Raw genomic sequence first — 27860 nt, 5'->3', positions numbered from 1 at the left:
AATTTTTTTGAGACAGGGAGAGACAGAGCATGAACAGGGAGGGTCAGAGAGAGGGAGACACAGAATCTGAAACAGGCTCCAGGCTCTGAGCCATCAGCACAGAGCCCGACGCGGGGCTCGAACTCATGGACTGTGAGATTATGACCTGAGTCGAAGTCGGCTGCCCAACCGACTGAGCCACCCAGGTGCCTCTTATTTATTTTATTTTTAATTTATTTTTATTAATTTCTTTAATGTTTATTCATTTTTGAGAGAGAGACAGAGCATGAGCAGGGAGAGGGCAGAGAGAGAGGGAGACAGAGAATCTGAAGTAGGCTCCAGGCTCTGAGCTGTCTGTCAGAGACCAATGCAGGGCTCAAACCCACAAACCATGAGATGAGATTATTACCTGAGCTAAAGTCAGACACTTAACTGACTGAGCCACCCAGGCACTCCCTCTGCTCATTTTTAAATCAGGCTGCTTGTTTTTTGGTTGTTGAATTATAGGAGTTATATATATATATATGTATATATATATATACATATATATATATGTATATATATGTATATATATATATACACACACACACACATATATATATGGCATTAACTCCTTATCAAATATGTGATTTGCAAATATTTTCTTCCATTCCATACGTTGCTTTTTCACTCTGTTGATTGTTTCCTTTGATGCACTGAAGTTAAATTTAATGTAGTTCCATTTGCCTATTTTTGCTTTTCTTGCCTGTATTTTTGGTGTCACATACAAGAAATAATTGCCTAATCCAATGTCATGAAGTTTTCCCTTGTGTATTTTTTCTAAGAAAGAGTTTTATAGTTTTTGATCTTACAGTTAGGTTTTTAATTCATTTTGAATTGATTGTTGTATATTGTGTAAGGTAAGGGTCCAACTTCACTCTTTGGCATGTGGATATCCATTTTCCCAGCACCATATGTTGAAGCAACTTTCCCCATTGCATGGTCTTGACATCCTTATTGAAGATCATCTGACCATATATTGGGGTGGAGGGTTATTTGGCAGCTTTGTATTTTGTTCTGTTGGTCTATATGGAAGTACCATACTGTTTTGATTACTGTAATATAGTTTGAAAGCAGGAAGTGTGATCTCTCCAGCTTTGTTTTTCTTTCTTGGGTATTGTTTTGGGTATTCAGAGTCCTTTGAGATCATTTTTAAGTGTCCAATTCAGAGGCGTTAAATATACTCACCATGTTGTACAACCATCACCACTAGCCATTTTCAGAATTTTGTCATAATTCCAAGCTGAAACTCTGTACCCACTAAACCATAATTCCCCATTCTGTCTTCACCCAGCCCTGGTAAACCACTATTCTACTTTCTGTCTCAATGAATTCTAGGTACCTATTCTAGGTACCTCATATAAGTGGAATCATACAAAATTGTCCTTCTGTGTTGGCTTATTTTACTTAGCATGATGTCCTGAAGGTTCATTCACATTGTAGCATGTCAGAATTTCCTTCCTCTTTAAGGCTTAATATTGGTCCATTGTAGGTATACACCAGATTTTGTTTATTCATTTATCTGTTTTTTTAAATGTTTATTTATTTATTTTTGAGGGGGGGGGGGAGAGAGAGAGACAGAGAGAGAGAGAGAGAGAGAGAGCACAAGCAGGGGAGAGGCAGAGAGAAGGAGACACAGAATCTGACACAGGCTCCAGGCTCTGAACTGTTAGCACAGAGACAGACATGGGGCTTGAACCCATGAACTGTGAGATCATGACCTGAGCCAAAGTCAGATGCTGAACTGACTGAGCCACCCAGGTGCTATTCATTTATCTGTTGGTGGACAAGAGTGATATTTTATAAACACAAATCACATCATTCTTCTGTACCTTAAGGTGCTTTTCAATGCTCTTGGGATAAAGTACAAAATCCTTCTGGCCCGGTCTGATGGGACCTCTGTCTACTTCACAGCCTTATCTTCTGCCATTCACTCCTCACCTCTATTTATTTTCTCCAATAAGCCTCACATCTTCCTTCCTCAGACTTCTACACATTATTTTCCCTCTGCATGAAACATATTTCCTCCCCCTTCACCCACCCCATCGTTTGCCTGGCTGACTCCTAGTCAACCTCCAGGTCTCAGCTGAGACTTCTCAGGGAAGCCTTTCCTGACCTCTTTAAGAAGGTGTCCCCTGCCATCAATGCTTGTGGCACCTGCATCCCTCAGGAGGAGCAGTAACCACAGTTATAGATAATTAGTTCAATATCCATCTTCTTTACTCATACTGTGAGAATTCATCTTTTTTCTCCAGAACATTGAAAGAGTTATTATTACTCTTTCATCAGGAAGTGAAGAGTAGAGAAAAGAAGGTCATTTTGGAGCTATGGAGGTTACAGTGTGCAGGGTCCTTCTCTATTGACACCCAGGCTGCCTATTAGTGAACAAAGACCCTACACTAGAAAATACCATCACAAGGCCCTCCTGCTATCTCACCCCCAGGATGCCCAGTTTAGGTCCTAATACCTCTGCCTGCTGCACTCCTCCTTCACCTCCTTCTCTCCTTTAATTGATGTTTCTTAGGTTTCCTTATTTCCTACCCAGTAGCCATTTCCAATGCAAGATTTGTCTTTCACCTTCAACATGTTTAAATCAACTTTTCAAGAAGGTTTCCTTATAGCTGCATCCCAAACTGTGAGTCACAACCCACTATTTCTAGAAATGTATACGTTTCATTTGATTCTCAGCCTTAAAAAAGATTCTAACCTTACCACAGAGGAGGTTTAATCGTTGAAATCAGTTCTTGTCAATAAATATTTGTTTGGCTTTTATGATATGCTAGACATGATGCTAGACTCTGCGGATACAAAAATGAACCAAAATGGTAATCTTTGCTTTGAGCAGTTATGTGATGAAAATGTATACATAAACAGATATGTCGAATCTAATATAATTGCGGCTATGATATAAGTATGCAGGAGTCCTTGAACAAGGCTGGGAGTAAGGGGAAAGCTTCGTGGATGAGGAATATCTGAGTTGTTTTGAAGGGTAAATAAATGTAATTAAGGTGAAGAAGGGTGGGAAGGGCATTGGAAAGGCTCTGACTTGTGAAAGAGTCCAGTGAGTATGAGGGCAGGCTATAAGCAATTTGACTACTAGAACATAAGGAATCAGTGAATGAATGGTGGGTGAGAAAATTGAAGTACTAGGAGGAGCCAGGTTAGAGAGGACCTTGAAGCTGAACTAAGGAGCATAAATTTCATTCTGCGGGGGTAATGTGGAGCCACTGAAGAATTTTAAATAGCATAGTAACAGAGTTAAGATCTGAGTTTTAGACAGACCTGGCTATAGGTGGAATAAACCTTAAGATATACTGTTAAGTGAGAGAAGTAAGATGCAGAATGGTGTATATAATATGCTACCATTTATGCTAATAAAATATTATACAGATATATATATATATATATATATATATACATATATATATATATATATATGCATGTATATAGGTATATGTACTGGGATAATGCATAGACTACCTGTGTAAGTATATTTGGAAAGCAAGAGTTGTCTTGGGTAGGAGAGCTGGTTGTCTGGACACAGAGACGAAAAGGAGACTTATTTTTCAGTGAATATACTTTTGTACTTTTTATTACTTTTTAAGAATGAATTTAGTCTTTTTCAGGAGTCGTCTTTAAAGATGATGATATAGGAGATTCCTGAACCCTCCTCCTCCCATGAACACACCAAATGAACAGCTACACATGGAGCAATTCCCTCTGGAAGTATAATCCAGAACTGGCTGAGTAATTTCTATACATCAGTCAAAAAAAGAAATGCCCACATCAAAATGGATAGGAAAGGCTGAGATACACTCTCATCATAAATTCCACCACCAGCACAGTGCCATACAATCAGGAGGGAACCCCTAACTCCCAGCTTCTCTTTGAGGAGTAAAGGGTTTGGACCCCACATTTAGCACCCCAACTTTTAAGATTTCTACCTGGTTGATGGGCCCCCAAAACATCTACCTCCAAAGGCAATGGGGCTTGAGTCTGTGAGACCCACAAGAAGCAGTTATTCATAGACATGAGCCCTCTTTCTTGTTATCACCTCAGGGTTCAGTGCAGGGGAGCCAGCAAAACCTGCCAGTCTCCCAGCCTTTCTCTGAATAGTGTCCATCTACTTTCTTTCTTTAAAATCTGCTGCCTTTGGGTCAAGCTTCTAATTTAACAGGCATCTAGGGGCTGACTGCCATCATCCTCAGAGACCAGGGAAACTGGCAGACACCTCCCTCACCTTCTACCTCCTGCTTGCTCCAAATCACCATATGTCCCTAGGTGAAGCTTATATACATGTCTGCACCTCACTTTTATGGATGCCACCTGAGAGATGGGTCCACAGATCACATGGTTCTGATAGCCAATGGACTTCCATTCAAGAGTCCCACAGGACAGTAGCAAACAAAGAAACAGTTCTTTCTTTTTTCTTTTCTTTTTCTTTTTTCTTTTTTTTTTTTGCTTAAAATTTTTTTATTATTTTAGAGAGAGAAAGTGAGCAGGGAAGAGGGACAGAGGGAGAGAGAGAATATTAAGCAGGCTCCATGCTCAGCAAAGAGCCTGACACAAGGCTTGATCTTATGACCCTGGGCCAAAATCAAGAGTCAGCTGCTCAACTGACTGAGCCACATAGGTGCCAAAATGAAGCAGTTCTTAACTGGCTATCCCCCTCTAAGACTCAGTGCAGAGGGAGCAGGCAGAAATGCCCATCTCTCAGTCTTTCCATGAAAGAGGTCTATTTGCATACTTTAAAAGCTGCTGCCTGAGGGTCAAGCTTCTAATTTAGCACACAACTAGGAGCTAGCTGCATTCCTTTCCAGAGACCAGGGAAAGCCTGCAGACACCTCCTCTGTCTTCTTCCTCTAGTCTGCTAAAGTCACCAGTTTCTCCCTGGAAGGAGCTTGTGTGTATGTCTTGTGCTCCAGCTTTTGTGGCTGCCACCTGAGGAATGGGTCCCCAGATCACCTGGCTCTCAAGACCAATGGGGGCATCCATTCAGGAGTCCCATGGTATTATTAAAAACACAGAAGTTCTGGGGTGCCTGGGTGGCTCAGTTGGTTGAATGTCTGCTTCTTGGTTTCTGCTCAGGTCATGGTCCCGGTGTTGTGGGATCAAGCCTCAAGTCAGGCTTTGCACTGAGTGTGGTCCCTTCTTGGAATTCTCTTTCTCCCTCTGCCCTCCCCAACCCCTCTGCCCTTGCTAAAAAACCACCACCACCTACAACAACAAAAGCAGAGAAGTTCTTAATAGGCCCAGGACCAAAGTCTCATGGATGGTTATACATCAGGGCCCAGCAGAGAAGAGACAAAAATGCCCACTTTCTAGTTTCTGGACAATCACAAAGATTTTGAGAGACAACCAAGAGCACTGGTCAGGCTAATTGATGAGGTTCATTTCCCACAGAAGACTACTCTTTCAAAACGCAGAGAGATCTCTATTTTATTTAATACATAGAAACCAACACAGAGAGTCAAAGAAAATAACAGAGGAGTATGTGCCAAACAAAAGAACAAGATAAAACTCTAGAAACAGATCTTAATGAAACAGATAAACAGTTTACCTAACAGAGAGTTCAAAATAACAATCATAAGGATGTTCACTAAAGGTCAAAACAATGCATGAACAAAGCGAGAATTTCAACAAAAAGAAAATATAAAAAAATACCAAACAAATCGTAAAGCTGAAGAATATACTAACTGAACTGAAAAATTTAATACAGAGTTTCAGCATCAGTCTAGATCAATTAGAAGAAAAGATCAGCAGACTAGAAGACAAGGCATTGGAGTTCATCCAATTAGAGAAGCAAAAAGCAAAAAGAATGGAAAAGAGTGAAAATAGCTTAGGGACTTATAAGACACCATAAAGTGAAAAAATAATAATAATAAAAATATATAATAATAATAATAATAAAAAGAGAGAGATTAAAGGGGCAGAAAGTCTATTCAAATGAACAGTGGCCACAAACTTCCCTAACCTGGGGGAAATAAACAAATCTCCAGATCCAGGAACTCTGGAGAGTTCCAAGAAAAATGAATCCAAAGAGACCCACACTAAGACACATTATAATTAAATTGTCAGCAGTTAAAGATGACAGGATTTTAAAAGCAGCAAGAGGAAAATGATTTGCTGTGTGTAAGGGAACTTCCATAATACTATCAGTATATTTTTCAGCAAAAACTTTGCAGGCCAGAAGTAGGTGAGATGAAGCCTGGCTCAGTTGGTGGAGTGTGTGACTCTTGATCTTGGAGTTGTGAGTTTGAGCTTCACAATGGGTGTAGAGATTACTTAAAAATAAAAATCTTTAAAAAAAGGTGTGGGATAATATATTCAAGATACTGAAAGAAAAAAACCTGCCAACCAGGAATACTCTGCCCAGCAAAGTTGTCTTTCAGAATTGAAGGAGAGACGAGTTTTCCAGACAAGCAAAAGCTGACGGAGTTCATCTCCACTAAGCTGGCCTTATAAGAAATGTTAAAGTGAGTTCTCCCAGATGAAACAAAAGATTCAGATTAGTAACATGAGATAATATGAAAGTATAAAACTCATTGGTTAAGGTACATATATAGTTAAATTTAGAATACTCTAATGTTGTAACGGTGGTGGGGAAATCAGAACTCTAGTATAAAGGTCAAAAACAAACATTAAAATTACTATAATTGCAATAATTTGTTAATGGATACACAATGTAAAACAAAATTGTGACATCAAGAACATAAAATGGGGGTGCCTGTCAGTTAAGCATCAGATTTTGGCTCATGGCTTGCGAGTTGGAGACCCACATCAGGTGAGCTTGAGCCCTGCTTCGGGTGAGTCCTGCTTCTCTCTATTTCTCTCTCTCCCTTTCTCTCCCTCTCTGCCCCTCATGGGATTCTCTCTCTCTCTCTCTCTCTGCCTCTTGCAAGGGATGGAAAAGATATTCCATTAAAATTAGAAGAATTAATATTGTTAAAATATCCATACTACCCAAGATAATCTACAGGTTCAATGCAATTATTACCAAAATTTCAATGGCATTTTTCACAGAAATAGAAAAAAAAAAAAAAAAAAACAACAATCCTAAAAGTGGTATTGAACCACAAAAGTCCCGAATACTCAAAGCTATCTTGAGAAAGAGCAAAACTAGAGTCATCACAGTTCCTGATTTCAAATTATACTACAAAGCACAGTAATCAAAACAGTATAGTATTGGCAAAAAAAAAACAAAAAAAAAAACAAAAAAAAAACAACAAACCCAGACACACAGATCAGTGGAACAGAATAGAGAGCCCAGATGTAAATTCACACATATATGGTAAATTAATTTATGACAAAGAAGCCTAGAATATACAGTAGGGAAAGGATAATGTCTTAAATAAATGGTGTTAGGAAAACTGGATATACACATGCAAACACAAAAGTCACCTCAACATTGATTAAAGACTTGCATACAAAACCTGAAACTGTAAAATTCCTAGAAGAAAACATCAAGGACAAATCCTTAACACTGGTTTTAGCAATGATTTTTCAGATTTGACACCAAAGGCAAAGGCAACAAAAGCAAAAATAAACAAATAGGTCTATATCAAACTAAAAAGCTTCTTTATACCAAAGAAAACCATCAACAAAATGAAAAGGCAAACTAACAAATGGGAGAAAATATTTGCAGCTCATATATTTAATAAGGGGTTAATATCCAAAATATGTATGAAACCCATACAAAAAAATTCATCAAAACAACAAAACAAAACAAAAACAAAAACAAAAAAACCAACAAAAAACCCAAGCAGCCTGATTAAAAAATGAGCAGAGGAACTGCACAGACTGAGTAGACATTTTTCCAAAGAAGACACACAAATGGCTGTCGTATATATGAAAAGGTGATCAATAGTACAAACCATCAGGGAAATGCAAATCCAAAACACAATGAGATATCACCTCATACTTGTTAGAATATCTATCATCAAAAAGACAAGAGATGAGTATTTGGTGAGGATGTGGAAAAAAGGGAACACTTACGCACTGTTGGTGGGAATGTAAATTGGTCCAGTTACTATGGAAATCAGAGTTAAAAAGTAAAAATAGAACTACCATATGATCCAGCAATTCCACTTCTGGGTATATATCCAAAGGAAATGGAAACATCACCTCAAAGAGATATCTGCACCTCCACGTTCACTGCAGCATTGATTCATAGTAGTCAAGATATGGAAACAACCTAAGTGTCTGTCAATGGATGAATGGATAAAGAAGATGTGGCACACACACACACACACACACACACACACACACACACACACTGGAATATTATTCAGCTATGAATATGAGAAAGAAGGAAATTCTATTTGCCACAACATGGTTGGACCTTGAAGGCATTATGCTATGTGAAATAACTCAGACAGAGAAAGATGAATACTGCATGATGTCACTCATATGTGGAATCTAAATAAGCTGAACTCAGAGAAACAGAGACTAGACTGGTGGCTATCAGGGACTTGCAGTGTGGGGAAAATGGGAAGATGTTGGTCAAAGAATATCATCTTCCACTTGTAAGATGAATAAGTTCTGGGGATCTAATATACAGCATGATGATTATAGCTAATAATACTGTATTATATACTTTAAAGTTGCTAAGAGAGTAGTTCTTAAATGTTCTCACACACACACAAAATAAATAGTAATTATGTGATGTGATGGTGGTGTTAGCTAATAGTGTGGTGTTTTTCAATATATGTTTTTCAATATATATCAAATCAACACATTGAACAACTTATACAATATTGTGTGCCAATTATTATACCTCAATAAAGCTGGGGAAAAGTAAATTTATAATGAACTATCATGGTCAGTTAAAAAGCCTTGTGACTTTTCAATAAAAGTCCGTGTTTTTTAAGGCATGTATAAACCTAGCCACAAGTTAAGGAAAGTGGCAGAGGATGATGGCCATACCACACATTGGATTGTCATCCTTGTTAATAGTCTTATTTTTTTTGTACCTGGGCTTTGAAACATTAATATACATTGTTGAATAAAGTTACATCACTGTTAATTAATTACAAAATTATACAAAGTTATAATTATTGTTACAAAGAAAATAGAGAAAAAAATGACCTGTACACAAAACTTAATAGAACAAAAAGTGTATTCAAGGCAAGACAACAAGAAAAGAGGTGCTATGACTGTTTAGGCAAGAAATTGTTAGGGCTTCAATGATGCCAAGTTAGTAGAGAGGAGAAGGGGACATTGAAAAGAAAGAAATTGGTTGAGAGAGGAGACTAGAGATAATGGATATTGTTGGCAGGAATGGTCTGGGCATCTGTGGCATCAAACTGGGTACAGTTTTGATATGGTGGAAATAAACAACCGGATTTGGGGTCGGAGACTTTGACTTGAGTCCCAATGCTACTACTTATTTGAGCGACCTTGGGTATTCTATTTCAGTTTTCTGAGTTTTAATTTCCTCAGTTTTCCAGGGGTGATTGTTGTGATTCTCAGGGCTGTTGTAAGGGCTAAATGACTCAATATTTGCGGGATATACTTTGTAAAGAGCTAGACCTGAAGAGGCTGAATAAGGATGTATGCTTAAAAAAAAGACAAAAAAAAAATAACTGAACAAAACCTCTTATGTTTATGAGAAACTGTTATGCAGCATATATTGAAAAGGATATGGAGAAGCCATTTGTTCCTGGGGCAGAGAGTGCTGGTTGGCTAACCATTACCCACTCTCTTACTGTGTGTCATTGACAGAATCCTGATTTTATTTGGGTGGCAATGTTCTCAGCTGTGAACTACATTGCTCAAACTCCTTTGCAAATGGAGCTGCCCAATTAGGTATAAGAAGAATATTTGGATAGAACTTCTGGTGAAGTTGTTTAATGAGGGCTAACTCATCTGGGAGTACTGCTCTTTTGTTCTGACCACCTTCTACTTCCCGCTCCTGGGAACATGATGTGATGATTGGGGTTCCAGTAACCATTATGTGACTATGATGTAATCTTACAGATGAAAGCCATTGTAGTAAGGATGGCAGAGCAGAAAGAAGACTTAGTTTCTGATGACCACCAGGACGCTACATCAGCTCAGTGTGCCTATCTTCAGTTTTCTTTTACGTGAGAGAAAAATGAACCCCTACCTTATTTAAGCCGCTATCATTTCAGGTTTCTGTTTCTAGTAAACCCAATTTGTTCCTAAATATATAGAACGCTTCCCAGAGATATTTAGGGATTGAAAAGCCATACCATAGAGCAGGAGTCAGCAAACTTTCCTGTTAAAATATTTCCTAAATATTTTAGGTTTTGGGAGATATAAGGTCTCTGTCTTAGCTACTCTATTGTTGTAGTGCGAAGGCAGCCATAGAAAATATGTAAACAAGTAAGTGTGGCTATGTTCAAATAAAACTTTACAGACACTGAAGTTTGAATTTCATATAATTTCACATGTCATGAAATATTGTTCTGCTTTCTTCAACCATTGAAAAAATATAAAAGTTATCCTTAGCTCACAGATTGCACAAAAACAGGATTTGGACCTCAGGCTGTAGTTTGTCACCCCATACTATACAAGATACAATTTCAGCAAATAAACCAAGGAATAAGCATTGTAAGCATTTATTATGTATTTGTTAGTTATCTTTATGCTTCTGTGTGTTTCAAAACTTTCTTGGATATAGAATTGGACCTATAAAGTAATGAGACTAGTTTTTAATTAACATATGAAAAATTACACATTTAAATGAATGTCCCGCTAATGACTTTGAGAAGTAAAAGATCAGTCCCAGTTATGCTGATCACAATATCATGTGAAATTTTATTTGAATATCTAAGACTGGTCTGTTTGTTTGTTGGTTTTTAAGTTTATTTATTTATTTTTGGAGAGGGAGAGACTGTGCAAGTAGCGGAGGGGTAGAGAGAGAGAGAGAGAGAGAGAGAGAGAGAGAGAGAATTCCAAGCAGGTACCACACTGCCAGTGCAGAGCTTGATGTGGGGCTGGAACCCATGAAGCTGTTGAGATCATGACTGAGCTGAAACCAAAGGTCAGACACTTAAATGACTGAGCCACTCAGGTGCCCTAAGATTAGTCTTTTTTTTTTTTTTTTTTAAAGGACTATCTTACTTTATTTTTAAAAAAAATTTTTAAAGTGTTTATGTTTGAGACAGAGAGAGACAGAGCATGAATGGGGGAGGGTCAGAGAGAGAGGGAGGCACAGAATCCGAGGCAGGCTCCAGGCTGTCAGCACAGAGTCCAATGCAGGGCTCGAACCCATGGACCGTGAGATCATGGCCTGAGCCAAAGTCGGACACTTAACCGACTGAGCCACCCAGGTGCCCCAGAACTATCTTACTTTATAACCATACTTTGTAAGATCACATTTCCTGTTGGCCATTCAAGGTGTTAAGCTAGTAAAGACCAGTTTGAGGTAGCCTGAAGCAACATGAGGCATGCCAAGGATGCTTTTTCACTTTAGCTGTTGCTGCTTGCAGTGACTGATAAAGGCCATTAATTGGTGATATAAACATGTAGAAATAAACAGAGCAGGCTGAGTCAAGTTTTTGTGGGAAAGACTGAGGGGTGAAACTTACTACTGGGGGTCTGGAGGATTGGTTTTTGAAAAACCATGGTTGTGTTAATTTTTCAGGTGGGAAAGATGCAGTGTTAGTGGAAAAGAGGAGGATGGAGCTTACGAGTTTATATTGAAGAGAGAGGGTTAAGGACACAGACTGTAAAACTTTGAAGTGGTATGGAAAAGGCCAGTTGTGTGTGTGTGTGTGTGTGTGTGTGTGTATCTGTGTAAATTGCCAGAGCCACTGATACTTTCCAAAAAAAATCAAACTCTTCATCCAGCATCAGGTGCAGAGTATTGGGTTGATTAAAATGTTGACTTCCCTTTCAGTAGGTGTGATAATATATATACACACACCCTCTGTATTGTGGATGTGAGAGAGTGTGTGTGCTCAGGGGACGGTGGACAGGAATGTGGAGAGAAGCATGTGTGTGGATGGCAGAGGATGATTTGGGTGTGAATGGTCCAGAAATGGAGCGAGAAGTGGTGTGTTATGTAACTAGGGGTAGGGGTCAGGGAGAGAATGCTTTGATGGGCTTTTAGTTATGCCAATAATAATTGTTTAGCCTCACACATGGTAAGAATAGAACGGGTGCTCTCTCCATCTCAGTCTCTCTCTCACTCTTTTTTTTTTTTCTCCCCAGGCAGCTGTGCAAAGATTGAACCATGTGATCCTGAAAGCACAACACTGAAAGCTTCTGACTGTGCCAAGAGGAGAGAGTAGGGAAACAAAGGCCAAAGCCAGGGCCAAAGCCAGCTGCCAGGAACCCCCATCTCCAACAGCAACACAGGAAAATAATAGTGAGGCTCCGTTTACCATCACTCTCCTCCCCAGAGAAGCTCTCTGGATTGGAGATGAAAACTTCCTCCCCAAACCATATCTTTACCCCTTTCCCACCCTTCTGTACTCCCCACTCTTGGGAATGAAGCACCAGGGCTCAGGAAACAAGATGCTTTTTTCTCTCTCCCTGGAGGGACTGAGTGCTGCTATCCCAGGCCCTGCAGAATTCCTGAAGAATTCAGGGCTTAGGGAAAGTGAAGGAGGACCTCTTGAAGCTGAAGCCCAAAAGTTCAATAAGGACTGTATAACTTGAATAGGGGACCAGCTCAGTAAACTATTAGACTTAGGTTGTGTGCAGGGCTAAAACATCTCCAACTGGTTGTGTTCCCATTTCTCTATGCAATGCTTGTCCTGCTCTTGGTTGATGGATTCTGCTAGGAGGCCTTCAGGAGAGAAAAGAAACAATCTCTTCCCTCATTATCTTTTTCTCTTTCTTTACTTCCCCAGACTCACTTTTCTCCCTCCCTCTCTCCCTTCCTCCTTCCCTCTTTCTAAAGTCTTAGTTCTACTGCAGGCCCTTAACCTCGACACTTCAGTTAGACTATTACCAGACTCACAACATACTTCCTAAATAATCTTAAACCAAACCTTTTGACTTTCTTTGATTTTCAAAAAATACTCACTTCCACCTATCCTTTTTCTTGAGGATAAAATGGGGTTTAAAAAGTGACTGATAAAATACTTTAAACACCTATAGAAATATTACTACATAAATAAAGGGACAGATGTCACACATCCTGCTGATAAGTGTGAGAAGGATAGTTGTTAACTATAAAAATATTGGCAGTGTTCAATGGATTATTTTTTTTAAGATGATTTATTTTGAGAAAGAAATAGAGAAATCCCAAGCAGGCCCCACACTGCCAGCATGGAGCCTGATGCAGAGCTTGAACTCATGAACCATGAGATCATGACCTGAACTGAAATCAAGAGCAGCATGCTTAACCAACTGACCCAGTGGGTTATTTTTAATATAGGAAATTGAAGTTTTTCTTCTTAGAAGACATTTATTTTCTAACCTCTACTATTTGTCAGATATCCCTGACATCCAATAAAAAAGCCAGGCTTTTATTGACAAGTTGTTTTTGGTTTTCATTTTCATTCTACATCATAAGTTGAAACAACATCAAAATTATTTTTATGTGCTTTTCCACAGTGTTAAATTTGGTCACAATCACTCAAATCTTAAATGATATCATGGAATCTACAAGTAAATCTGAAGTGCTATGGGTTTGAGTGGAAATGAAGATCTTGATCTTGCCTTGCACCTTGCTGTGTGCCTGTGAGCAAGTGATTTGGTGTCCTTATGTGTTACATGATATTTAAGGCTTGTGTGGCACTCACAGTCCATTAATCTATAAGCTAATGATTTGGTAAGTCTTTCTTAGAATGAATACAGAATTATGCCATTGAACACCTATACTGACTACCATTTTGCTTCAAGATGGTAACTTACCTTCACAAATTGAACTTAAGGTGTTATCTAGGTGGCATTTAGGAGAGCTTCCAAGTGGTCTCACATCAAAAAATCATTTGTAGAAGGAAGAAGTTACAGACAGATAAACTTGAACGGCCAAATGATTGAGTTAAAATGGAGACCTTTTTTAAGAAAGTTAGTTCTGATCTCCCCACAAACAGCAATGTTCAGGAAATCCTAGGTCTCTCTGGTAAGGTCTTTATTAACCCTTACAATACTTTCCAACAAAGAACATTGATTTAAAAATAGACTATTGGCACATATATAATGTCCTATGTTCTCTGACAATCTTAACCCACATCATCTGGTACTTGGTGCATGTTCTATGTAGATCACATCTCATAATTGATTTTCAAAGAGATGGTGTAGGTGTCATGAAATATAAATAAGCTGATGAGCATAAATAAGAAAAATCTTTTTCTCCAGGACCTGAGAATATTTAATAAATATAGCTCCCAAATCTCCAGCATGTGTCAGTACATTTAAGAATCTAAGAAGCAGGGGCACTTGGGTGGCTCAGTTGGTTGCATGTCTGGCTTTGGCTCAGGACATGATCTTGTGGTTCAAGAGTTCAAGCCCCACATCAAGCTCGCTCCTGTCAGCACAGAGCCCACCTTAGATATTCTATCCCTCTCTTTCTGCCTCTCCCCCACTTGCGCTCTCCAAAAAAAAGAAAGAAAGAAAAAGAATCCAGGAAAGAAATGACAGATCTAGGACCACACAGGGAGCCAGAAGCACAACTAGAACAGACATGCACAGTAGTGACTTGCTCTTGCTGCTGGTTTACATTCCCTTACTCCTTGGAAATCATGTGGTGTCTGGAGCAATTCTTTCAACCCTCTTAGAACCCATTCCTTTTCCAAAGGGATTAGTTCCTTCCTTCCAATGGCAAACAGAAGGCTTTTCTGCCTTTCTCCATTTACGGATCTTGGCAATCACCAAGTGGAGCTCACTTGTTATTATTAGATCAAGCTCCTTGAACCCCTATTATCTCACCCTGATTCCTCTTACTCATCTCCTTTACCAACCCTTCAATTTTTATCTGTATTATTATATTGCCTTTAATGGAGTCCCCTTCCTGTCCTCCCTCATATTCTAAGTGCTTCATTTGCTTCACTTTTATAAGGATTTTCAAAGCCACTTTTGTTTCTTACTACCACTCCTGAGCCTGGAAAGTTAGATAGGTCCCTAGAAAATATTCATCTCGAGGGCTCAGGCAAAGAAGGCAAGGAAGGCAACATCTAGAGTGAGAAAGGTGGTGAGGTGTGGTTTTCACATAGGAGGCCTGGGTCACAGCCCTTATTCCCAGCATATAGAACCCAAGGAAAATGTACTTTGCAGAGGGCAGGGCAGATGAAATCCACAGTCCTTTGTGAGCACATCGTGCTTTTAGGCTGTGATAACTTCTCTAATTGAGTGGATCACAACCACTTGGAGGACACAGGGTAGATAACCAAATTTGTCTGACTTCCAAATTATCTGATAGCCTGAGACAAGATCATAACACAGAGGTGTATGAAGGAATAGTAACTTCAGAAGTTCTGAAGTGACCTGGACTGGGCTTCAGCCTGCTAGGAAGTGATTCCAGGAGGCCCTTGTACCATCCCAGAGTCTGAAAGTATGGGCTGTGTGTTGTACCATGTGTAACTAGGGACATTTTACCTATAGAACGTTACTGGAAAAGCTTTCCAAACATTCAGTTTTATCCTGTATGGGCTGCAGGTAGCTGAACGGGGAGTTAGGGGATTCAGATAGGGGAGAAGGGACCAGAAGAACCCTTGCCCTTAGAGAGTCTCAGTAGCAGCATGGTGGCAGGCAGCCAGGGAAGGGCAAGCAAAAGGCAGGATTTGAGTTGCCTTTTAGGGAAGCAGCCTTACAAGCAATTCCAGTTTAAAAAACGACTTTGGATCCTTCTGCCTTGAACACTGTAAGGAACACATTTTTGGGGTTTAGCCATAAGTCTTTCCACTTACTCCTTAGCCTGACACTTAAGAGAGGCAGTAGAGTCTCTTATGACCCTTTTGCTGGGGTAGGTCCCAAGGGCCTCAGAGAAGGTCAGGACTCAAGAGTTGGACTAGGCTGATAATTATTGATAACAAAACAGACTGTTCTATTGTGCAAGGAACAAAAATGTGGGCCCCATTGTCAAGGGAAAAAGATGTGGCTGGATTTCAGCATGACCTCTTTGGTTATTATCTTTCTGCCAGAATCTTTCAGAATTAGCACTTTCCCATATGCCCTGCAAATGAAGATGTTAGGAATAGGAAAGCCAATTAAGATTGAAGAAACCTTCTCTGCTTCAGAAGACAATACTTGTCCCCCTCTCAAAAAAACCAAACAAACCAAAACAAAACCCAGAAGTCTGTTGAATTCTGCTATTGTTGCTGCTGCTGACATAGGATGGCTCATGCCATCCTTTGTCTTTAGACAAAGCAGGTGAATCAGCTCTATGTTATTAGAGCAGTCTTGGGGCAATATGCATGATAAAGATGGATACAAAGCCCAGGGATTATAGGTAATAGAGGCCTCTGGTTTGGGGATGATTGAGTTCCTATAACCTGTCTTTCAAGGCTGAGCTCAGACTACTTCCACTGGGAGGCCATCCTTTATGCTTCCAGCACACAACAAATTCCATTTCCTCTGAATTTGGTAGGATGCTTTTCCATAGTATGCTCTTTTGGTTCCAAATTGAATTATTTTTTTGTCCTCACATTATTTCATTTACTAAAAACTTTTCTCTTTATCCAGACTGCACACACCTTGTCCCCCTCTGTACTCCCCAAGTATGTAGTGCAGTGCTAGACGTCTACACAGCAGCTACTCACCCAACACTCAACTGAGAATAAATAACTGGAACATACAGCAAAACCAACCTTGTATCCTTTGAGGCAGTTTGAGATACCAATGTTTCTTCCACCTGCCAGACTACCTTCCTAGTGAGCTCATCCCCCCACTTTGGAGAAGACAAGTTCATACTCCTGACTCTCATTTTAAGTCTCCTGCACCCCTTCCCTGCCCTTCATACTAGATAATGACCTTGCCTCATATTTCATGGAGAAAATTGGTGTGGTCGGAGGAGAACTATCTCCTCCACACACTCTCCTCTCTGGTCCGAATGCATTTGTACCACACAAGCAGAATCTCTTTGTTTCTGCAGCAGAAGTGTCCTTGCTACTATCTGAGGTCAATCTTCTACTTGGACTCTGGGAATCATTCCTGGTCTCTGCTGTGCACCCTGCTGCTTCCCTTTCTCTCCTAAATTTTCAAATATTTCTCTCTCTCCTCCTCATCACCATTTGCAACTAAAAAGAAAAAAACACTGCCTTACTATTAATATCAATCACTTATATCATGCTTCTTATTCTGAGACAGGAACTGTTCTAACTGCTTTATACATATTTACTCATTTAATCTTCACATCAATCCAGGAAGGTAGTAGGTACTATTATATTATAAAGAGGAGGAAACTAAGGCATAAAGTTCATCAGTTCTCTTGGTATGCAAGAGAGAATGTAGAGTAGTAATCTCAAAGTTAATAAGTCTAAAACAGAATACTTGACTCCTTCTCATTCCAAACCCATTTATTTCCTAGTCTTCCCCGTCTTATTAAATGAAGACACAATTTACCCTGTTGCTAAGGACAAAAACCCAGGAGTCATCCTTAACTCTTTGCTTTCTCTTACACCTTACAATGAATCTTCCTATTTTTTTAATCTTCAAAATGCATTTCACAATGGACCACAACTAACTGTTCCACTGCCTCCATCCAGATCTAAACCACTACCCTCTCTCTTCCTGGGACCCAAACCCCTACCTAGTCTTCCTTGTCTCCATTCCTGGTCTCCTCTGGCATGGTCCATTCTCTAATAGCAGCCTGAGTGATCTTTCTAAAATGGGTATGTGTCACAGCATTCCTCTCTTTAAGATATTCCCCAGAATTCAAATTCCTTTCCATTGTCCACAAGGCCCTGCATAAGTGGTCCCGCCTGCTTGCAGACACTTTTCTCCCTTTGGCTCTTGTTGCCCACTATGCTATTGCCCTACTTGCCTTCTTTATGTCCTCTGAATATGCCCAACTCTTTTCTGACTAAGTGGCTTTCCATTCCATGTTCCCTCTTCTTGGAACACTTTCCCCTGTTGCCTAACTGCCTCCTCACCTTTCAGGTTGCAGCATCTGGTCAGTCAGGCCTGCCCTAACCTCCTGAGCTAAAGAATCCCTCCAATCATCCTCTATCTCTATTTTGTGTTCTATATAGCACTTACCAGTATGTAAAATGATCTCATATATTCATCATTTATGTTGTCTGCCTCCAACTATCCCCCAGTCTCCCACACCCAGCTCCAAATGTAAGCTCTTTGAGGGAGAGACTGGTCTTGTTCATTGCCATATTCCCAAATGTCTAGAACTCTACTTGGCATGTAGCAGGGACTGAATATTTGTGGAGGACTCCAGCCCTTCTCCTGCTCCTGTCTGTATAGTGAGTGTCTTTCAGAGAAAAAGGAAGTCCCTGGGAAGTGGAGGCTAGGGATTTGTTCAGCCTTTCCCCTCCCCTAGGCCTATGTCCAACTCATGGCCATCTGCTTCTTCCTGTTTTTGACTCCATTTGTTCAGCGTGGGTAAGCCACTAGCTAGTTTGTTGCTGGGAGTAGGGGGTGGGTAGAAAAGGTGGGGGCCAGCATGTCAACAAAAACACAGACTACAGTCCAGGTTCATGGTATGAAGTCTTAATGACTTCAGCTGTATTTAATTAAAAATGGAATGGCTTATTGGAACGCAGATCTTGTGGGCCAGTAATCTGATTTCTGCTCTCATTTCTGTTCTCTTCCAAGCTTCAATTAAGGGAGCAACAAAAGATCCCTATCATGAGCCATGTGTGGTGATCTCATCAGCTAAGACAAATATTTTTTTTCTGGCTATATTTATAGAACTCTTTCTTGTTTCCTTGGACAATCCTAGCTGACATTATCTTGTTTACCTTTGTTTCATCTAGATTTGCATTTGGGGGAAGCTTTTTATCTGTTGCTCCTTGCTGCCTTGGATTTCTAATTCTTCTGTTTTTCTTCTCTTAGCTTTCATCTATGGGGCTTGCTTACTTGCTTATTTATTATTTATATTTTAATTTTAATGTTTTTTTTAAATTTATTTTTGAGACAGAGAGAGACAGAGCATGAGTGGGTTAGGGGCAGAGAGGGAGACACAGAATTGGAAGCAGGTGCCAGGCTCTGAGCTGTCAGAACAGAGCCTGACGCAGGGCTCGAACTCATGGACTGTGAGATTATGACCTGAGCTGAAGTCAGACACTCAACCGACTGAGCCACCCAGGCGTCCCTATATTTTAATTTTAATTCCAGTTAGTTAACAGTGTTATATTAGTTTCAGGTGTACATTATAGTCTATGGGGCTCTTTTAAACTCACTTTGTACTTTCCAGTTACCAAGGCGGTAGCTAGTATTAATAAAAAAGTAGACAACATTGGTTCCAGATCAGTGCAGTGTGATGACTATTCTTAGTAGTGTCTTGTTGCCTCCTCAGAGGAGAGTGGGACTTGGTATTCCTTTTCCCTTTCTGCTAGTCATGTGTTTCCTGATGTCAGGCCCTTTCTTCATCCATAACCAGGTGAAAAGTGCAGACTATGCCTACAGACCTCTGGACTAATGCCTGACTACTTTCTGGGGGCATCTGACCCTGCATATGGTCCCATAGTGAATCATGAGTGTCGTGTGGGGACCTACTTGCCCAGCAACATTGTCTCTTTCTCAGGGGCCAGTTAACCTAGGTATTGTCAGGGCCAGGGGAACAGGACCCTGCAAGTGGAGAAAGACTGTGTGTAAGCTGAATTCTGTTCCCATAGTCTGGGAATGGCTGTCAAGGATGCAGAAAGACAGCATGGTCAAATCAAGCAAAACAGTGCTGTGCAAGGAGCTTGTCTTTGGTGCCTCTCAACTTCTTAGTTATAACTGTATTTTCTTTCTGACAAATGACTTCTCAACTATGCATTCTCAATGGGTACAATACTGCCCCCAAGCAGGGAGCTTTGTACTTGGGGAACTGGAAAAACCACACTCCTCTTGGGTATAAAGGAAGCACTGATATACATACAATACATAAACAGATGTATGGTGTATTTGTGGTATTCACATTTCATGGAGGTGGGGTGGGTGGGGGGAGCGATGATGATCACAAAGATGTTTAAACACACTCTTTAAGGTGTGACAATAAGGTTGTCATTCCAGTCTCCTGCTCTTGCCTTTCTTTCTCTTGAACAAAACTTTGTTTTCAGCATAGAATCTAAAACACTTTCCCTCTAAGTTATAAATGGCTGGTAAAAGCTTAAGATAGCATCTCTCACAGAGATGTTTGCCCAGTAATATCTCTGACAGGACCTTCAGATAAAAAGGGATGATGCTCTAACTGTGGAACTGTAGGTTGGAGCAGGCAGATAAAATGCTGCTTCTGGAAAAACCTTGATTCATTGACCATAGTTTCTTAAATTAAAAATTTGGACACATTGTCTGCTGATAGATTTTCTTTTAAAATTGATTTTAGATGTAAGAAGCTTTTCCTTAGGTGTAATTTAGAAATAGAAATGTTGGGGGTGCCTGGGTGCCTCAATCAATTGAGTGTCTGACTCTTGATTTTGGCTCAGGTCATGATCTTGTGGTTTGTTAGTTGGACCCCCATGGTGGGCTCCGTGCTGTCAGCTCAGAAGCTGCTTGGGATTCTCTGTCTCCCTCTCTTTCTTCCCTCTCCAACTCACACAGGCACACACACACTCTCTCTCAAAATAAATTTAAAAAAATTGGGGCGCCTGGGTGGCTCAATCTGTTAAGCACCCAACTTCGGTTTAGATCATGATCTCACGGTTAATGAGTTTGAGCCCCCACATCGGGCTCGTGTTGACAGCTCAGAGGCTGGAGCCTGCTTTCAGTTTTGTGTCTCCCTCTCTCTCTGCCCCTCCCATGCTTGTACTCTGTCTCTGTCTTAAAAATAAATAAACAATTTAAAAATTAAAAAAAAAGAAAAGAAATAGAAATGTTGGCACTTTTAGGATAATTTGATGGTTTGTGGCAAACCAGAATAAACTTCTTGAAGTCAGGATAATTCTGAAAATTCCAGGACTTGTGATTATGGAGACATGGGCCTTCTCAGTGTCTCTGAAATCAGGGCTTCTGGTTTTGCACAGTTTTACTTTGCAAAAAGCAAAGGATCAGTACTTAACTGATCTACATAAAGGCAAGAGTAACTGTGGTGTGTGTGTGTGGGAAAGGGGAGGCCTTTTGCTGTCTAGATGCTCTTTCTGTCCTTTCTCTTGTTCGAAGGCAGTAGCCATGAGCCTCACAGTGCTTGGTTTGCTCTGTGGACACACCCAGCTGGACAGGGTAAGGCTCAAGGTCCATGAAATCATCCTTCCACTATTCTTTTCTTTTTTCATTTTATTTGATTTTTATTTTTTTCATAAGTGTACTTTTTAATCCCCATCCCTTATTTTCCCCATCCCCCTACCCACCTCCTCTCTGGTAACCATCAGTGTGTTCTTTATAGTTGAGAGTGTATTTCTTGGTTTTTTTCTCTCTCTCTTTTTTTCCTTTGCTCATTTGTTTTGTTTCTCCAATTCCACATATGAGTGAGGTAATGTGGTATTTGTCTTTCTCTGACTTATTTCACTCAGAATTATACTCTCTAGCTCTATCCATGTTGTTGCAAACAGCAAGATTTCATTCTTTTTTTGTGGCTGAGTAATATTCCATTCTATATATATATACCACATCTTCTTTATTCATTCATCTATTGATGGATACTTGGGCTGCTTCCATAGTTTAACTGTTGTAAATAATGATGCAATAGGGGTGCATGTATCCCTTTAAATTAGTGTTTATACCAAGTAGTGAAATTATTAGATCATAGGGGAGTCATCTTTCCACTATTCTTTTTTTTCCCTTCATTCTCCCACTATTCTTGAATTTAACCAGAATCTTACTGGTGACCCATGTCCAGTTTTGACTCTAAAAGTGAAAGAGAGAATGGGAACAATTGGATAGGGTCTGCATAAGAGCAAATAAAATGACTGAATGCTTGGAAAACAGATCCTATGTAAAATGCAATTAGAATCGTCTAACTTGGACCACAGAGGGCAGAAGGAAGAGATTATTTATATGGGGACTAATGATAAATTCTTCTCATTTTCTGTCTTTTTGGATGCAGATGAGATATAAACAGTGCTCATGCTTTATTTATTTCTCTGCTGAGAATCAAAAGAAATTGGGCTTGATTTGCAATGCAGCGATATAGGGTGAATGAATGTAAAGGAAAAATCCCAGATATTGGTCCTTAGGGTGCTTGGTTTTCTTTCTTTCTTTCTTTCTTTCTTTCTTTCTTTCTTTCTTTCTTTCTTTCTTTCTTTGTTTCTTTCTTTCTTTCCTTCTTTCCTTCTTTTTTTGGAATGTGTGAAAAAAGCAAGGCTCCTCAGGAATGGTTTTGCTACTGTGGAGCTAGTTAGTATTTTCTAGGTACCTGTGAACTAGGACCTTGGTAGGACCCTGTAGAAGCCAGAGGATACTATGATACTATACTGTTTAAGGAAAGGTCCTGATTTCAGAATTAATTATTATGATTTTTTTCATTCCTGAAGGTTATCATCACAGTCAAGTGGGTGGAAGGAAGATGTGAGCACTTATTCTGCATTTTCCATTCACTAACTTTCTGATCTTGGACAATCCATAGCTTCTTCATTTATAGTGAATGATGGCTGATGATGATGGTTTTCTTCTTACTTCATAGGTTATTTATTATTATTATTATTTTGAACAAAAACAAATTGATTTTAGGAATTTCTTTTTGCTCTCACATGCTATCTCTTGCTCACTTGCTCTCTTTTATTATTTTTGTTTGTTTTTTCTACTTTTCATAGAAGTTGGTTGCAAGTTGTAAACATGTTTTTAAATTAGGAATTAAGATAAAGTGTAGTACTCATTCTGTTACAGAGTGCCAAGACTTCTACTTGTGGTTGGTTGTCTCACTTCATAGGTTTTTAAGTATGTCAAATAAGACAAAAAATATGACAGTGTTTTATAAACTCTTGAATGCTATATATAGTAACTTATTAATTTGGATAAACCATACTTTAGGTGTTGATCAAAGGTATTTCCAGTTGAAAGTGTTGACTGAACCTGAATTTTCAGGTTTGAATTTCAAAACCTGTGAAATCCATCCATTTGAACATCCTTCTGTCTGCCCATCTACCCATCACTCAGACAGTATCTACTATGTGGTAGATACGGGATGCAGTGATAAATCAGATATTGTGCCTGGATTTAGGGAGGCAGATGACACTCTAGTGAGGGCAGATGGAGAAGTCAACAGGTATGATAAGCTCTGATCTGATCAGGCAAAAGGTGCTATAGAAAGAACCTCACCTGGGGCCCCAGATCCAACCTTATGAGAGTAGAGGGAAACTTCTAAGAGGAAGTGATAAGCTAAACCAAATGAAGAACAAGTGAGGTGGGAGGTGGTCTCTCTGGTCCAAGGGAGAATGGGTACAGACTCAAGAAAATGAACGCTTGGTGAACTTGAAGAACTGCAAGTAATGTTAAAGGCTATACATTGCCATGCAGGAGGGCAGGCAAGATGGGATGCATATTTACCAGAAGCCACATCACAATTGGTTTGTCTCCCTAGCTAAGGGCTTGACCTTGAGAGCAAGACAGCCACTGACAAGTTTTTAAATAGGGAGTGTGGGATGCCTGGGTCGCTCAGTCAGTTAAGCATCTGACTTTGGCTCAGGTCATGATCCCATAATTCATCTCACAGTTCATGAGTTCGAGCCATGCATCAGTTTCTCTACTGTCAGCACAGAGCCTGCTTCGTACCCTCTGTCTCCCTCTCTTTTTGTCCCTCCCCTGCTCTATCTCTTTCTCTCAAAAATTAACAAAAATATTTATAAAAAATTAGGGAGTGTTGAGATCAGTTTGAAATTTTAGAAATGTCACACCTATGCACCTAAAATTTTTTTAATGTTTATTTATTTTTGAGAAAGATACAAAGCACAAGTGGGGGAGGGGCAGAGAGAGAGGGAGACACAGAATCAGAAATGGGCTCCAGGCTCTGAGCTGTCAGCACAGAACTGAGCTCAGGTCCTGACTCGGGGCTCAAACCTGCAAACCATGATATAACCTGAGCTGAAGTCAGATGCTTAACCGACTGAGCCACTCAGGTGCCCCACACCTATGCAATGTAGAGGATGAACTGAAGGGGACAGGATTTTTCATGAAGACTGGTAAGGAAACTGTTGCAGCAATTCAGGAAGGAATAAATGTAGACTGGGAAAAGGTAGGTGACCAAGAGCTAAAATGATGCAATGAAGTATAGACATTAGTACAGTGGGAATAAGGAGTGTGGAAGCAAGAAAGGTGGAGGTGGAGATCACAGAGTGGGAGATAAACAGTTGTTGATGATGGCCTGGACTAGGGTGTAGTCTTGAAGATGGAAGCTGGAAGTGAGTAGGGATGAAGGTCATTGAAAGTGAGGTCAAGGGGCGCCCGGGTGGCTCAGTCGGTTAAGCATCCGACTTCGGCTCGGGTCATGATCTCGTGGTCCGTGAGTTCCAGCCCCGCGTCGGGCTCTGTACTGACAGCTCGGAGCCTGGAGCCTGCTTCAGATTCTGTGTCTCCCTCTCTCTGTCCCTGCCCCCATTCATGCTCTGTCTTTCTCTGTCTCAAAAATAAATAGCTATTAAAAAAATTAAAAAAAAAAAAAAAAAAAAAAAAAGAAAGTGAGGTCAAAGACCTGGGAAGCTTCTCTGATAGCTTTTAAAAAATTGTGGTAAAATATACAAAACATAAAGTTTACCCTCTTAATCATTTTAAAGGTAATAAATGCATCATATTAAGTGTAATAAGTATTTTGATTGGCCTTAAGTATATTCACATTGTTGTGCTACCATTACCACCATCCATCCACAGAACTTATCTTGCAAAACTGAAACTCTGTACCTGTTAAACACTAACTCCTCATTCTCTGCCCCCCACCCAGACCCTGGAAGCCACCATTCTACCTTCTGTCTTTATGAATGTAACTATTTAAAATGTCTCATATAAATGGAATCATTACAGTCTTTGTCCTTTTGTGACTGGCTTATTTCATTTAGCATAATTTCCTCCAAGTTCATCTGTCTTGTGGCATGTGTCAGAATTTCCTTCCTTATTGTAGGTACTCCTATCCCTTTTAAGCTTTGGATTATGGCCTACAATAAGAAATACATTTTACATCATGACTAGTATACATGTATATATTATGTTATTAAAGTAATACATTATTAGTATATGTTACATGATAATATATATATTATTGAAATAAATGTTTTACACCAAACTACCACTTCTACATGTGACATTTTATTTTATTATATTTCCATTCTGTTTCTTAAAAAAAATTCTAGTCACAATCCTCTAAATCAATTTCATGACACACTAATGGGTTGTGATTCTTAGTTTGTAAATAATTGGTCTGTTTGACATTGAAGTTACCCAGGATGATAGGAAGACTTGGCATAAAGTAGAAGACTAGAAGTTTGGTGCCAAAGTCTTCAATGAATAAGGAGGGCCTAATACACACCTTCTTCATGCATTTATCTTCATGAATGGCCTGTAATTTCAGCACAATCTAGTAAGTAAAGGTCTAAACTATCAATATATTTCTGGTGTAAACAGGATAATTCATGGATTTGCTGATTTTTCCAATGGTCTCCAGCTGGCATGGTTTTTTTGCTTTGACTTATTCACTATCAATGACCATTTCACTCTGTTTTTCTATCATTGGGAAAAACCAAGTAAACTGCCCTTCTTCATATTCCTAGATCCTCACAATCTGATCTGGGAAAGAGGAAGGTGGGGGGGGGGATCCTTGGAAACAGGTGACTGTGGCCTCCAGACCCTGTTGTGCTTCCAAAGTCTCCAGCTGTTTCACAGCTGCAAGAATCCCCCAAAGGGAGAGGCAATGTCCAGAGGAGATGGTGGGGTGGAGTTTAGGATCTGGGGGATATGCCTTGCCAAGAGATGAAAGTAGGATCCAGGGAACAATGAAGCTCAAAGGTTAAGTCTCCCACTGAGTGTCTGTGCAATGAGAGGAGAACAGGGGCAACTTGATATTGTGATGCCCAAAGGATTTCACCATTGTCTCCCTGGGTCATCACACTCCCCAGCTATTTCTGTTAAACATTAACACAAAGTGTCAGAAGAGTTTTACCCTTATTAACTAGCTAATCTCTGTGGTATTCCCCCCGGGATGAGGTCAGAAAGATTGCCATTTTGATTGCAATGAAAGAATAAGCAAGGACAAGGAGGGAAATCACAGATAAAAATTCATATATTCATCAAATATTCACTGGGCAATCACCACATGCCATGTGCTGCATTAACTGTTGAAGATAAGATGTGAACAAGACACAGTCTCTTCTGTCTACTGTTGACCTAAGATGTGGGGGCGGGAATGAGCAGACCACGCATTTTAAGTTAAGGGCATGGAGTTTGCAAACGTCCAGTGGTAAGAAAGAAAATTCAGAAAAATGGAATTGAGATTGTTTATATCAGGAGTGGACAGCTAGATAGGGTGATCTTGCCAAGTTGAGTGATTTGGACAATGAGAATCACAGAGAACCCTCACAGATGCCTAATACTTAGTGCATTTTATATTTAATAACTTAGTAAGGTCATTGGAGTGAACATTTACTTATCCTAATCCCTCTATCCTTATCCCTCATCCCCTTTCCTTGATAAAGGAACTGGGAATCAGAGAGTAAGTAATTTGTTTTCTGTTAACCAGAAAGAGAATCTGGATATTCTGATCCAGGCTAGGGCTCTCTCCACTACTTAAGGACACTTCCTCAGATCCAGAGTCTGTTCTCCAAACTGCTTTTCCTGCATAGCACTTTGAGTTCTGGCTTTGTTAGGATAAACTGCCTGAACTAGAAAAAAGGATACCTTGGGCTTTACATATAGTGGTCTTCGGAGGCAGCACTGTATGTGACATGCATGAGTCTGATGGACATTGAGAACTTCCTTTCCTTCATTCCATGTCTGGGAAAGGAAGAATGGAGCCTAGACTACATTGTCATGCCCTCCCTCCCCTGCCCCAAATCACTGACTTTTTTCCCCTGGAAGGAAACTTGAGAGATGGAGTGGTGTAGTAGGGTGGTTTTGGTGTCACATTTCTGGGCTAGAATTTTGGCTCAGGAATTTGTGAGCTAGTAACCTCAGGCAAGTTTCTTAACCTTTCTGAGCATCACTGAAGGATAGTAATAACCCCTTAGCAACATTGTTTGTACAATTAAACATAGCTCATTGGCTGACACTAGAAATGGGAGAAAGAGCTGTTATTACCAGGGAGTCCAAAGCCTTTGCCATTTTGTCTGAGGGTCCTGGCCCTGTACCCTCTCTGCTGACAGGTCAGGTTCCACAGAGATTACTCACTTAATCCAGGGCATCCTGAACATGGAAAACCATTGTTCAGGGGATCCAAGAGGCTCACAGTATTGCCTCATTGCATCCTGACCTAGTGGATCCCCTCCTTTAGGGGTGGCACTTTCCCATCCTTCCCTCACTACCTAATTTATCAAAAATAGCCTCAACGAATGGAATTTGTGTCCCAGCAAAGCCACAGCCAGCCCTGAGCATGGAGTTCCAGGAAAGGAAGGACTTCCAGGAGTCTTGCACTCTCCCAGCCCTGATTCCAGGCAGACACTTCCTATAGTGGAAATTTGTTAAAACTATGAACACATCAAAGAGGCTCTTGCTAATATCTAACTTCATTTTCCTTCCAGCCTAATCCTTCCACCACTCAAAGAGCTCTCCAAGATGGGACAGCATAGTCCAACTAAGTCTCCTCTCAGTTTTCCAAGCTAAATGCTGATAATCTCAGCTTCTATGTTTTTGCTTGCAAAAATCTTATTTTTCACACTGGATTCATTTCTCACATCTAGACTCTCTCTGAGGTT

General features: G+C 40.0%; 1 protein-coding gene across 4 annotated transcripts in view; it reads left to right on the top strand.

Moving 5' to 3' along the window:
* The window catches only part of PEX26 (peroxisomal biogenesis factor 26), a 55260-nt gene that overhangs the window by 3713 nt on the left and 23687 nt on the right, over nt 1-27860 (top strand). For 2 of the 4 annotated variants that reach the window (XM_042991461.1, XM_042991462.1), the window contains exons 1-2: nt 10021-10103; nt 12199-12355. The gene's annotated coding sequence lies outside the window, so the exon portion shown is untranslated. Of the gene's footprint in view, nt 1-10020; nt 10104-10575; nt 10594-12198; nt 12356-27860 lie in introns of those variants that run through there. The other 2 variants (XM_042991466.1, XM_042991463.1) reach the window with 2 other exon arrangements.

Source organism: Panthera tigris, chromosome B4 (assembly GCF_018350195.1).
Source record: "Panthera tigris isolate Pti1 chromosome B4, P.tigris_Pti1_mat1.1, whole genome shotgun sequence".
Lineage (NCBI taxonomy): Eukaryota > Metazoa > Chordata > Mammalia > Carnivora > Felidae > Panthera > Panthera tigris.
This window is presented reverse-complemented; position numbering and strand designations above follow the sequence as displayed.